Raw genomic sequence first — 12,598 nt, 5'->3', positions numbered from 1 at the left:
GTTTTTTTATTAAACCAACAAACACACAGTAACAGTGTTTTTAATTCTGTTAGAAATGTAAAATTTGATAAGCCAAGCTGCTCTAGCTGTGCTGTATGTCTGTCTAGCTGTGCTAGAGCAGGGAAGCCTTTAAAACCTGCAGGATAGCGGACCTTGAGGACAGACTTTGCACATGCCTGATTTAATGGATTGTTCCTTGGACTGAGGTGTACTGTTGGCAGATTTCATTAAAATCCGTTCATATGATTTCAAGTTATCCTGTACACCGGCAGACTGACAGAGTACTCATTTGTTATGATGCATCAGCCATCCAACGTGGAAGAAACACACTTGCCTTCACCGTGATACCGCCTACCTTTGTAGGTGCCACCCATTTCATGACGTTACCCTAGAGCTGTTTCTGGCAATTAGGATCATCTTAAGAAAAGCTGCACAAACTCTAAGGCATCTCACAGCAGAAAATATTCATTTTGCGACCTCAACATCAGGTAAAAAATGGAAACCTGCAGCCACTGTGCAGATTAGATGCTAAAGCACTCATTTCGTCATACCTTTGAGTAGAAATGACCAGGCTCTGCCTTACATTTCCACTCACTGATTGGAGACAGTGGGTGTGTTGTTTAACGGGCAGGCCTAGCACACCTAAGATAGGTGTTTCTGTGGGGGAATCACTTTGTAGACTCATTACTGCCACTCTTTTCCCATGTGGATCACTCAGACAAGCATCAGGCATAATACCATTTTGGGCATCATTTTAATTAAGGAATATCATTGTAACATTCAGTAGTCAAAAAAGTCTGGTCATGATTTACATGATCTAGGCCCTTTCAAGCTATATCTGTTAATTATGTTGATTGTCCACAGACAGATAATGAAAAAATGACTTATTACTAAAATTTGTTTATTACATTTCCTTAAAAAGAAATGTGAGCTCAATGGGAAGTATTTTTAAAAACTGATACAGGTTTTTATTCTCTTTTATTTTGATAAGAATATATATTCTGGTTTATTTAATATGACTATATCTGTGGCCTTCTACTTGTCCTGTTTTTTTCCATCTACTGTTGTTCTGCTTACAGTGATCCTGAGTTAAAAGAAGGTTGTTGACCAGGCAAGCCGTCTCACCTCAGCAATGGAGGGAGAGCTGCATGCTGTGATATGAATCAGGTTCTGCCATGACTGGAATACAAAGACCAGGCAAGAGAGCCTCCCTCCCTCTCCTTTGTGTCTCCTCTTCTGAACAAGGTTATCAACAGAGATTATCAGGTTAGACATATGGTCCGCTGGTCCGCATGGTGACTGGTTTGGCTACAGAATGTATCTCTGTTGTACCTCATTGTCATCTTTTATCACGATAGACAATAGATGTTCATAACTTATTTAGTGTTTGCAATGAAAGAAGAACTGATTTGTGACATAAGGATAACTTAATGGAAATTAAATATTATAATGGTATTTACCAGCACTGTGGCTGATTATATACTATTAATGTGAATGAATATGGAACTGGAATGTATCCATTAGAGAGACGGCAAAGAACTTAATGCAGCATCAGAGAAACTTTAATGTAATAGGCTAAATGGGGAAGTGAATTATTTGTTGTACATTTCTTATGTTTTGTCTCTATAAGTGGCATATTTTTTGTGACTAAGATGGATAATAAGTGTTTTGACTGAAGCAATACACTTTACATTAAGCTTCCTCCCAAAAAATGTGAAGTTCTGCTGTATCTGTGATGAGTATGTGAAAGTTGACTTTAGAAAAATCTAGCTTATACCATCTTATTTTCATAAAAACTTAATGAAGCCTGTTCATGATAAACAGGCCAAGGCGAATCTTCTGAAACAGATGCCAGCATGATCCAAAGGCTTCTTTGAATCATTGCATGGTGCACTGCTTTCCATATTCTCCTCCAGAGACATGGCTCTGGGGGTCATTCTACCATCTACCACGAGTACTTGGCAATTAGGAAGAAACAATGAAGAGAAAGGGGTTGGAAAGGGGTAGAAGTGTGTGTGAGTGGGTGTGTGTGTGTGTGTGTGTGTGTGTGGTGGGGGTGGGGGGGATTCTTGCTCCAGACTTTCAGATGAATGTACTCTAAAGACCCCTGGCTTCCTGTAATGCTGCTAAGAGTGTTACTGGAATGCAACATTAGGGGAAAGAAGCTCTTTGATCAGTTTAATGTTCTGTGATGAGAACAGTGGCTAGCGGCTTCACCTGTTTGCCTTTATAGCCTTACTTTGAGATTCTGAATATCTGGCTTATATTGCAGCAGTCTGGAAACAAACTCTCTTTATAGGCTCTGGTAGACTAAGCGAACACCGAAAAAAAACCAAAACTATAAAGGAACATCAATTTTGGGGGGGAAAGATGTCTTTACTTGGAAGTCAGTGGTGCTAATCCTGGAAAAGGAAAGAAACTGCTCCATGAAAGAAAAAAATATGCCATCTTCTTCTGCTGTAGGATTTTTGTACCTGATTTCAATTCACTAACCACATTCAGGTGGAGCAATGATCAGCCAGGAGAGTGATGGTATCACTAAACAGAACCACTCTTACAACACAAAGTGGGTTAAAACTTTCTCAGAAACCAACACACCGTGTTGGGATCTATAGAACTATAGAACACATCAGGAAAAGTCATTCCCAGTAATACCCGGTCTAGGAAAATTCCTCCAGGAGACAATCAACAATTTATCCATAAACCTACAAATAAACGGAAGGACAACCTCGGAAAGGGCTGCAGGCCTCATGTGCCCCAGTTGCCAGATAAAATTAGGGTAAATGTTTATGATTTAACAACACTGAAAACTGCTTCCAAAGTCTCAAAGACTTCTGAGAAAATACATTACCAATATTTATCTCCTTTTGAGTAATATTTCAATATTTACCTCCTTCGGGCTTTCATTTGGGGTTAAATTATTTTGTATGACTTAAGACATCCCTATCAAGACCGCCTGTTGTGATTGTGTAATACTCTGATCTTACTCTATAAACAGAGGCACAAAGGTTTGAATGTCAGAAAGGCTTTTTTTTTGTTTTTTTAAAGCTCTGCTAAGTTTGTGTCCAACTTGTATGACTTGCTATGGAAGCCCTGAATGAAAGCAGAAACCTTAAAACAGCTAAACCAAAGTTGAGGCAGTTTCAGGCTAAGAGGAGCCTTTTGGAGCGGTCTACCATTTGGACTCAACAAAAATGGGTCATTTTGTGTCCGCCTTAGGGAGGTTTCATACCAGCTTTGAAAACTGTTGATTTAAAGTGAATTTTCTACAGTCTACTTACAGTCTGCTGTAAGGAAACATGGCAATGTGACTCCAATTAGGGTAACCAGCCACCTTTATATATCTTTTTCCAGTTTGGGACTAATGTTGTTAAATAATTACAGTGTTAGTATCTTCGTTAGCTTTTCACTGAAAAACGAATTTAATTACTTTTCACATATTTATAACGTTGTTACCTTATTTGCAATCTAACGATGGTGCAGAGTCACTGGTTAAATCACAGTGTCATAAGCTACATGTTCCTGTGGTTTGGTCATTTTATACAGGAAAAAAAACTGTATATACATGTCAGTTAGAAGCATCTCTAATCCAAGGAAGCTTCTACCATCTTCTACACTGAAAGATTAGCGAAGTGTATTTTTATTTTGTTAAACTGCTTGAAAAGCATTAGTTCCAGCTTCATACTCATTTTATAATCAGTTGAAGCCTCACAAAAATATAAAGCTCTAAAGCATCTAATTGGCTTAATTGTTCTTTTATTTTCGGAAAACAACATAATCCTGTTTAAATAACTATATACTGTGGCTCACTTGTCCCATCACACACACAAAACTTCATATATTTCAAAACTGAACTGAACTACCAGTTTTTTAATATACAAATAACAGGAAAGTTATCCAGATTATTAGACATTTAAGATAATAAAAAAGCAACTTTCTAGTTACTTTGACTAGTAACTAATTACGTTGACTGTGCAGTAACTTTTACTAACATTACTTTTTTGGTGAAGTAACATGTAACTATAAAGAGTAACTTTTTAAAGTAATGTTTCTAACATTGTTTTTTTTTTTTTAACTGGGTCCTTTTAGCAGTCATAATTTCTCATATCTGGCCCAAGTGTGGATTAAAACCACAGTCACTTAAATATGGAGTAACATGAAATACTTAAAAATTAATATACTAGCAAATTATTATTAAGATTTAGAATATTTGTATGAATATGAATCAATATTAATTTAAATATCGAAATAACCATAAACATCTACTGCAATGTTTGATTATTGGAGGTTGTTTGCAAAATTCTCATCACTACAACATAAGAATATGAACTGCTGATGGACACAAATCATCACAAGCTCATTATAGTAGTATCACAACATTTGGTAGATCTTAAATCAAGCAGGATTTCTGTTTTTCATGTACTCATATATAACTGGGAGTTTAATGATCCATCTTATTAAATTAGAAAATACACCATTTGGGTTCACAGAATGAGGCAAGAGGAGATTCATTACAATATCTGTGGAACAATCATGAATCCTTAAAGTTTGTTTTTTGCTCTTTAAATTGGGTAAATGATTCATGAAATTCAAACTGTGCTTTAAAAATCTCCATCTAAGCCTAAGGTGGTCATTTACAGACATAAAAATATTTCAAATGCGAAACTTAATTTGTTTTTACAAAAACTAATGTTTCCAGCATGGGAAAATGTGTTCAGAAAATATTTACTCAATTCAGCAGTTGAGATTTGAAGTATTTTACTTTGTAAACTGAATAATTTAGCACCAGTAGGGGGCAGATTCCACTGTTGCAGCATCAGCAGCTAATGATGCAAGAGTAAGGTGCAGCCAGTTGAACCAAATACTCAGTACATACAAATCTTTTATACCTTTGATATTTAAATACCATATTAGCATAAATATTTTTTTATTTCTCAGTTTTTTTTAACAATAATTTGAAAAATAGGCCATGCTTTATGATAATGCCCCTTCTGCTATAACTTTAAAGTAAACTGAAATAATTTTCTTTAAGAGGTCAACTATGATAAATCTACTTAACCTCCATTAATCAGTATAGATACAGAGGTAATGAGATGTTTGTTAGAGCCCGTTATTAAAAAAGTAACTATTTTCCATACGCTCAATAAGTCTAGACTTTGCAAAAAAGTAAAATGCTGATGATTTTTTGCAAGAGACCCATTTAAGGAAACACGTAGAAGGAAATTTTCTGGTCAGATGAGACCAAAAGTCTGTTTTTCTGACCTAAATTAAAAATATATTTGAGTGGAGAATTAACACTCCAAACATAACATGCCAGTTGTAAAAGGTGTTTTTCATAGCATCATGCTGTAGGGATGTTTGATTTGATGGGAAGACAAAGCTAACTGTAAGAAAATTATGTAAAAAAAAAAAAAAAAAAAAAAAAAAAAAAAACATGTTGATCGTTGATCGTGTCCATTCTGCCATGACTTGGTTAAAATGTTTCAAATGAAAGCATGTTCATTAAAATGATCAAGTCAAAGTCCCTAACTCAACCCAACCAGTATGTGAAAAGATGCAAAAACTGCAATCCAGTGATAATAACCAAATCTTTAAGAGAAATAACACAAAATATCAGCATCATTTGCTTTCAGCTTTACATGTAGGCACTTCTTCCAGTATAAATCCCTATAGAAATATATTGCTATCTGGCTCTAATAGGACGAAATAAGAAAATCAGATATGAATTGTTGCAAAGCTGCATATGATCATTTTATGCTTGTTTTCATTCCCTTTAATTCTAATTAGATCCCATTATTCGGTCTACACAGCCAATTGATGCAGAAAGCACAAAGAACCCTCCACCTCTACCTGATCTGCAGACATTTAAAACACAGCACAAATCTAAAGCTGTCAAATTAGAGACATTCTTTAAAAATCCTAGAGGAGAGGGAAACAGTTTGAGAGAGTAACTAACACAACCCAGGAGTGTGTGTTTTCCTTCAGTTATCACCATAGAGCATGCATGCATTCAAGCAGGCAGGCCTGAGGCACAGCAAACCAACTGCAAGCCGCACTTCATCCATGCACATGCTGTTGTGATGGCCGATGGACAACATTTCCCAGCGTCCAGGCGGGCGTCCCTCTGCAAAGGGCTGCACAAAGGCGCGCAGCCAGCGCGTGCCGGGCCACTGTCACGCGTGATAATCTGATGAATATCGCTCATATTTAGGTCAATCACAAAGTGAAAGCGTTTTCTCTGCAGCCACAACCCCCAAATCTCCCTCTCTCTCAAACAAACACACACACCCCGGCCTCGGATGGACTGACGCACGGCCAGCTGAGATGCAAAAAGGTGCGTGTGTGGGGACCGGGGGGTAGGGGGGGAGGTTCCCGTTTCCCGTTTTCTGACATCATGATCAATGCAAGCGGCACCGCACATCTTTCAACGCAACAACAAAAGCATAAATCGCATCACAAATCGGGGTAAAGTGACGTCAAATAAAATAGTAAAGAAAAGACACAAAACATCTGGCGCACACTTCAAGTGAAAAAAAAAAAAGATACAGCATCCGGCCATATTCCCAACAGGCTGTCATATTCTAGCAGTGTTCCTGTCAGGGGTAAAAGAGGAAGCTGGGATGACATTGCGCCTGCTTACTGTAAAATCCAATCCCCCCGGGGATGGAGAGCCTCCCTTCTTCCTTTCCAGACGCGCAGAATCCCCACGAAATTCAGACCATGCAAAACAGGTAGTCAGTCACTCCAGCCCTGCCAAGGATTTCCTCCGGCTCGGTGGTGCGAGAGAAGGAGAGCCAGCATCAGAGAGGAGGGAGAGGAGAGAGAGACAGCTGTGGGGAGGAAATGAGGGAAGGTAGGAGCGGCCGGAGCACTGCGCACAGGAGAGGAAGCAAGGAGAGTGGCAGAGGTGCTTTCCCTCCCTATCTCTCTCTCACTTTCTCTCTCTCTTCCTCCAGTTTGCCATAAAACATCCCCCCATCCGTGCCAGACAGACGACAGACGGCCTGGGTACCAGTGTCAACAGCGCCGCCCACTGGGGATGCTAGGGACTGCTGGAGGGAAAAGAAGGAGTTTTTGGGTGTAGGAGCCTGACTTCAGCATTTAATGATAAAAAAAATAATTCATACAAACAGACATTTATCTCATCCTTTTTACGAGAATCATGGGATGATGTAAAGCAGAAATGTTACCTTCTAATGGGAAAAGGAGGAAAAAAGTATTTCTCATTGTGCTTTTATCAGGTTTAAAATTTTAAAAAGTGTTAGGGTTTCTGTTTGTGGGAGATGTTTTGTGTTTTCCTTATTTTTTTTGTCTCCACCCATCCACTAGATGGTGCCCTTTTCCCCTGTTGGCCTGGAGGGCCTCTTCTGGTTTTCCACCCACACCTGCTGCTCGTTTGGTCATTACCAGAGGAGTATATGGGCAGTAGACTGTCACCACCTCGACGCCAGAGTGTTTGCCAGTATTGGGATAGCTTCCTGATCTACTGGATAAGCCTGGTCCTTCAAGCCTTGGAAGGAATCATTCGTCTCCCTGAGATTCAAGGAAAAACATTAACAGCTCCTGTTAGTTGTCCACTTCAGTAAAACTCGTTGACAGTCCACTCCGCTGCTCCTCTTGACCACTACCTGTCTGCCTGTCCGCCCTCCAGCCAAGTATCACCAAGTCTGAAAAGTCCCCACAAACAGGACCCAAGGAGCAACCTCAAGTCAACCTCTGTGAGTCCTACCCTGCCTTTATTTAAGCCTTGACCTGAAAATTCCTACGGACCTTGAACTCATCACTTTGATCTCCCTCTAGTGTTTCCGGTTCCGGTTCACCTGACCGTTGGACATTCCCCAGCTGAGAGTCCTCCTTTGTTCTCTTTGAGTTATCCCCTTCCAATAAACTGTTAAACTTTTCATCCGGCTCTGAGTTGTTTCTGCATGTGGGCAAAACATCAGAAACCCATCATGACAAAAAGGATAGATAAAAACAATAACAAACTGAAATTTCAAGAGAGAAAAGTAAGACATTGTTAAAGAAAACGGATTCCTAAAGGAACCGTAAAACAATGTTTACAAAAAATGTGTTATCTTATGAACAGAATCAGGTGTAGCCCTTCTGTATTTTATTCTACAGTATATTGATTTTCTTTTGCCCCTTGCATTTCCAAAAACACTGTGTTGAGTCTTTGCTTTTCTTTGTTTTTCTAATGCAACATCATCAATAATATGTAGTTTTAACTGTATGGTTAAAAGAGTAAAGGGGAAAAAAAGCAGACCGCAGCCTGTCTGAACTGATGGTCAAAGAGAAGCATTAAGTGTGCAAAAATGTTTAAAATAGAAGAAAAAGTCAGAAAAAGTACAATTACTTGAGAAAAAATTTTGTAAAAATAAAGTAAAACTAATAAAAGAAGAATATAAGAGGGAATATAATGCATGCCATTCTTCCTTGATATTCCTTACCGCAGTCTAGGTTAGTTAAAAAACATAAAATTACTGTTATGAGCGAGAGAGTCTCTGTTTCTTTCGGTCTTATTTGACCCACTTTGTTGGTATTTGTGGCAATGCACTGAAGTGGATTATTTCTTGTCTGAGGGATGGGACTTTCTATCACAATCAATATTGTGCTCCTCCTTTGTGTTGGATGCCCCAAGGCTCTAGTCTTGGTCCTGCTTTTTTTCCCTTTATACACTTCCTTTCAGGCAGTTAATAACAGCACACCAACTACCCTTCCATGTTATGCAGAGAACATATGAATGCATTAAAATAGATTGAGGAAAATACTAGTGAATACCACAATAAAAGACTACTAAGTTTTGGCTTATGCTACAAAATCCTAAAGAAATAAACCAATGTTTGTTATTGTCACATATCTAAAATGGGGAAGGTTAAATGTAGTAAACTGTTTTGGCACATCAATGTTTTACCTATGTTCATCCCACAGAACACATCCCAGCCTTTTGGATGCTTTGTGTCAGTGCAAACTTTTCACTAACATTTCTGAGTTTTCTGCTCCCAGCAGTGAACAGAATACCCAGAAATCATTTAATGGCATCAAGTACAGCTGGAACAGACCATAATAAGCCTAACCAGTCTCTCTTGGCGTATCCCGCACAAATCTTACTCTTGATCCTAAACAGAGCAAAATCACTCTTTTTCCTTTGGGGAAGTGGCTGGAAACAACATCTTAAAGGTAGAAACAGAAAAATGACTTTACACAGGGGATAGATGGAGACTAAAAGACACTGTAAAAAGTTTGGAGCCCAGCTGAAAGAGAGTCAATCAGATCCTCCTCATCTCATCCAAATCTGACTCTTTCTATATCCCTTCCTGTCTCTCTCTGTCTGTCTTCTCCTCTGTTCGCCTTTGTCAAGCGTTTCATTGTTCAGTCGGCTGAAAGCTATTTTCAAATACCACAGCAAACTGCATTAATGGCAAACTAGATCTTGAGCGTACCGTGCTCATATGCACTGTTTGCTTCATTAAACAAGAAATGAATGTGGATGTTCCGATTAACCACACATCTCCAGCGAAATGTCACATTGTAGTGCCTCACACATTTACCCATAAACCAAGTTATACACTCCTACCAAATCTAAAGGAATGCATATATGAGGCAGCAATGTTCATGTACTGTGATATTTGACTGTATTCGCTCATTTATTTGTCATCTCACCCCTTTCTGAACTCTTCCTTTGCAATACTTCTATCTCTGCTGCTTTAATGATGTGACATCTTAGTGGATAACATTAAAGTTTCATCTGACCTCTTCTGAAAAATGAAATCCCTTAAGCAAGTCACTTGTCTGCTCCAGTAAAGCTGTTTATTGTCCATCAGGGAGGCATCATGACTGTAAAAAAGCAGCCTGGAGGTTTCATACAGCCCATATCTAATCAGGACTATTTTTTATGCTCAGCTGAAATCAGATATTTACATAAACGGCATAAAAAAGACACATGACACATTCTAACTTTCTAACAGTTCAGGGAGAGGTCTGAACTTTTCCTCATTTAGGTCAGTTGACTATCCAAATAGTTTATGGCTGACAAATGCCAATGTATACCCTGGCATCACAAACCTCTCTCTTTATAAAGAAGGAGGTTTGTGAGAGAATTTTGAATTTCTTTCTTAATTGCTTCACATAAGGGAGGAATAAAGCCCAGATGAAGGAGTCATTCACTTTTCAAGACTTTGATGGGTTAATTCACAGCAATTATTTAACTGAAGACACACATGCAAAAGCATTTTATGGCGATACTTAGATACGGTATACTGCTTCAATGTGTAGCTTAATGCGAATAAAACCAAAATAGTCAAAATACCAGGAAGGAAAAAAAAGCCTAATCTCGGTTCTTAGAGTTATATGCTAATGAAGACACCAATGTTTATTCATTTTACCTTTCAGGAAGAAGAGAAATTCTATTCTATCTGAGATAATAAAAAAAAAAAAAAGATTTTGAGATAAGATGATTTTTACCTCAGAATAAATAAAAAATATACTTTGAAAGTGCTTACAGATATTTGTAAACCTTTCTCAACAGAAGAAAAGAATGGAAAAGTTTCCTACTTAGACTGAAAGGTCCCTTAAAGAGGAAGGGGTCAGGGGCTGTGATGGTGGCTCAGGATGTAGGGGTCATCAGTTTAGGTCCCTGCTCCATCTGTCTCTGTTTCTTTGGGCAAGACACTTCACCCGCAATGCCTGCTGTTTTCGGTCAGAGGACCTGGTGGAGCTGATTATATGGCGACCTCTCCTCTATCAGTCTGCCCAAGGTCAGCTGTGGCCTCAAAGTATCTTACAGGCATCTGAGTGAAGAAGTTTGGAGACCTTGGACATGATAAAGTATTATTTACAGGCATGAACAGCCTGATACAGTTTAAGAAATGCACTCAGTGAGAGAGACCTTTATTTGAGGAAACATGCTATGTGATGCTTTATAACTGAAATTGGTATTGGTGATAAAGAAAACTACTACATAAAATGTAAAAAAATGGAGGAGATTTGTAGGCAGTAATTAAATGGTGGATTAGAGCAAAACGACCAAATAACCTCACTCATTTGGACCAGTTATTTTAAGAGAGATCGGCCAGAATTCAACCTAGTGGAAGAGTCTGTGGAAGGACACACACAAACATATTTCATAAGGTCTGAAGGGCAATTATAACAAATACTAAACCTTCTGCAAAATTCTGATTAATGAAACTGAGTGCATGATGCTTCAATGCTGAAGACAATATCACATTCACTGCACAACAAAAAAAAAGTCAGGAAGGATACTGTTGTTCATACAGTTTCTGATTGAATTCCAGGTCTGGCACAAAAATTCACAAACATTCTGCAATGTTGTGACGGGGACCCATATTCAAGCAGAAGAGAGGCAGAGTTGAAGCAATACCTAAAGATATTTAAAGGTATAGTGGAGGAGTTTTACAACTTTTTGTAAAGACCTCTGCACTTTAAAAAAAAATGCACATACACAATCCTGTACCTGCTCCCAAGTCGGAACATCTGTTAAATGCATGTGAGAGCGTGCACAAGCCCAGTTCTCCTCGTGCACGCTCTATTTTTTGCTGTTTGCATCTCTTATACAAGCTTACTTTCCAATAGAAAATTTGCAATTTTTTTTCCACTATGTCAGACTCACTACCAGTAAGTGAAAATGGGGACGAGAACGTAGGATGGCCTGACATAAACATATCACCAGAATGATTGACAGTTTAGGAGGACCACTTATTCTGATGATCCATCCAGAAAAAGACCATCCTCCACTAAATCTTTACCACTGCAAAAAAGAAACTTACTTAAAGCAACTTTAAGTTGCATTGATTCAAAAATTCAAAGTAAAGATCATGAACCCAATCCAATCCTAAACTAGTCCGGGAACATGAAGGGAAGACAATAGAGGACGTTATTACACAGGAAAGACAAAGTAGGATTGGGTAGATGCACAAGCAGTGACTAAAGAACTAAAAGGGAATATAGACTGTGGAGAATTGATGAGAGGAAACCAATGAGACTAATGAGCAGAGGGGAAGCAGATGAGATAACAATCTAAGAAAAGAGACAGAGGAGAGAATGAATGGCAGATATGGATTTAACACTAACCAGAAACCGATAGTCAGTACACAAACAAAACCCAACAAGATACAAGAGAGATCCAAACACAACAGGAGACTGACAAACTTAGAAACTGTAGGAAGCAGGAGAAACAGAACACACAGCAAAAGGGGACACACTATCTAAAATAAAACAGGAAACAACTAACAAAACACCAAAGACAATTTAAAAAGCAAAAAATTAAACAATACTAGTCAAAGTCCAATAAAAATCAACATATTCAGTCAGATTGACACCAAAGACCAAGTAAATGAAATCCAAAACTCTTTTATGTGACAGATCAACACTAAGTACCAATTGAATTGAAACTGGATATGTGGCTGTCAAATATGAATTACATATGAATACGTACAAAAGCTGTATAATTATTTTGCAAAAGTTGAAATCTCAGAATTAAAAAAAATTCCAACAGAGGTTGGAATAATAGTAAAAATAGTGCACCAGCTGTTCTGTGAGGAACAAGAATCACATGAGAGACTTAAACAAGGGTTGGCTGAGA

The 12,598-nt window shown here is 38.3% G+C and overlaps 1 protein-coding gene across 9 annotated transcripts in view; it reads right to left on the bottom strand.

Annotated features, from left to right (window-relative positions):
• Positions 1-6,909, bottom strand: part of LOC107091684 (catenin delta-2-like) — a 196,579-nt gene extending 189,670 nt beyond the window's left edge. For 5 of the 9 annotated variants that reach the window (XM_015385751.1, XM_015385753.1, XM_015385757.1 and 2 more), the window contains exon 1: positions 6,641-6,908. The gene's annotated coding sequence lies outside the window, so the exon portion shown is untranslated. Of the gene's footprint in view, positions 1-6,640 lie in introns of all 9 variants that reach the window. The other 4 variants (XM_015385752.1, XM_015385755.1, XM_015385756.1 and 1 more) reach the window with 2 other exon arrangements.
• Positions 6,910-12,598: the final 5,689 nt, after the last annotated feature.

The sequence above is a fragment of the Cyprinodon variegatus genome, unplaced genomic scaffold, assembly GCF_000732505.1.
Source record: "Cyprinodon variegatus isolate N-32 unplaced genomic scaffold, C_variegatus-1.0 Scaffold347, whole genome shotgun sequence".
Classification (NCBI taxonomy): Eukaryota; Metazoa; Chordata; class Actinopteri; order Cyprinodontiformes; family Cyprinodontidae; genus Cyprinodon; species Cyprinodon variegatus.
This window is presented reverse-complemented; position numbering and strand designations above follow the sequence as displayed.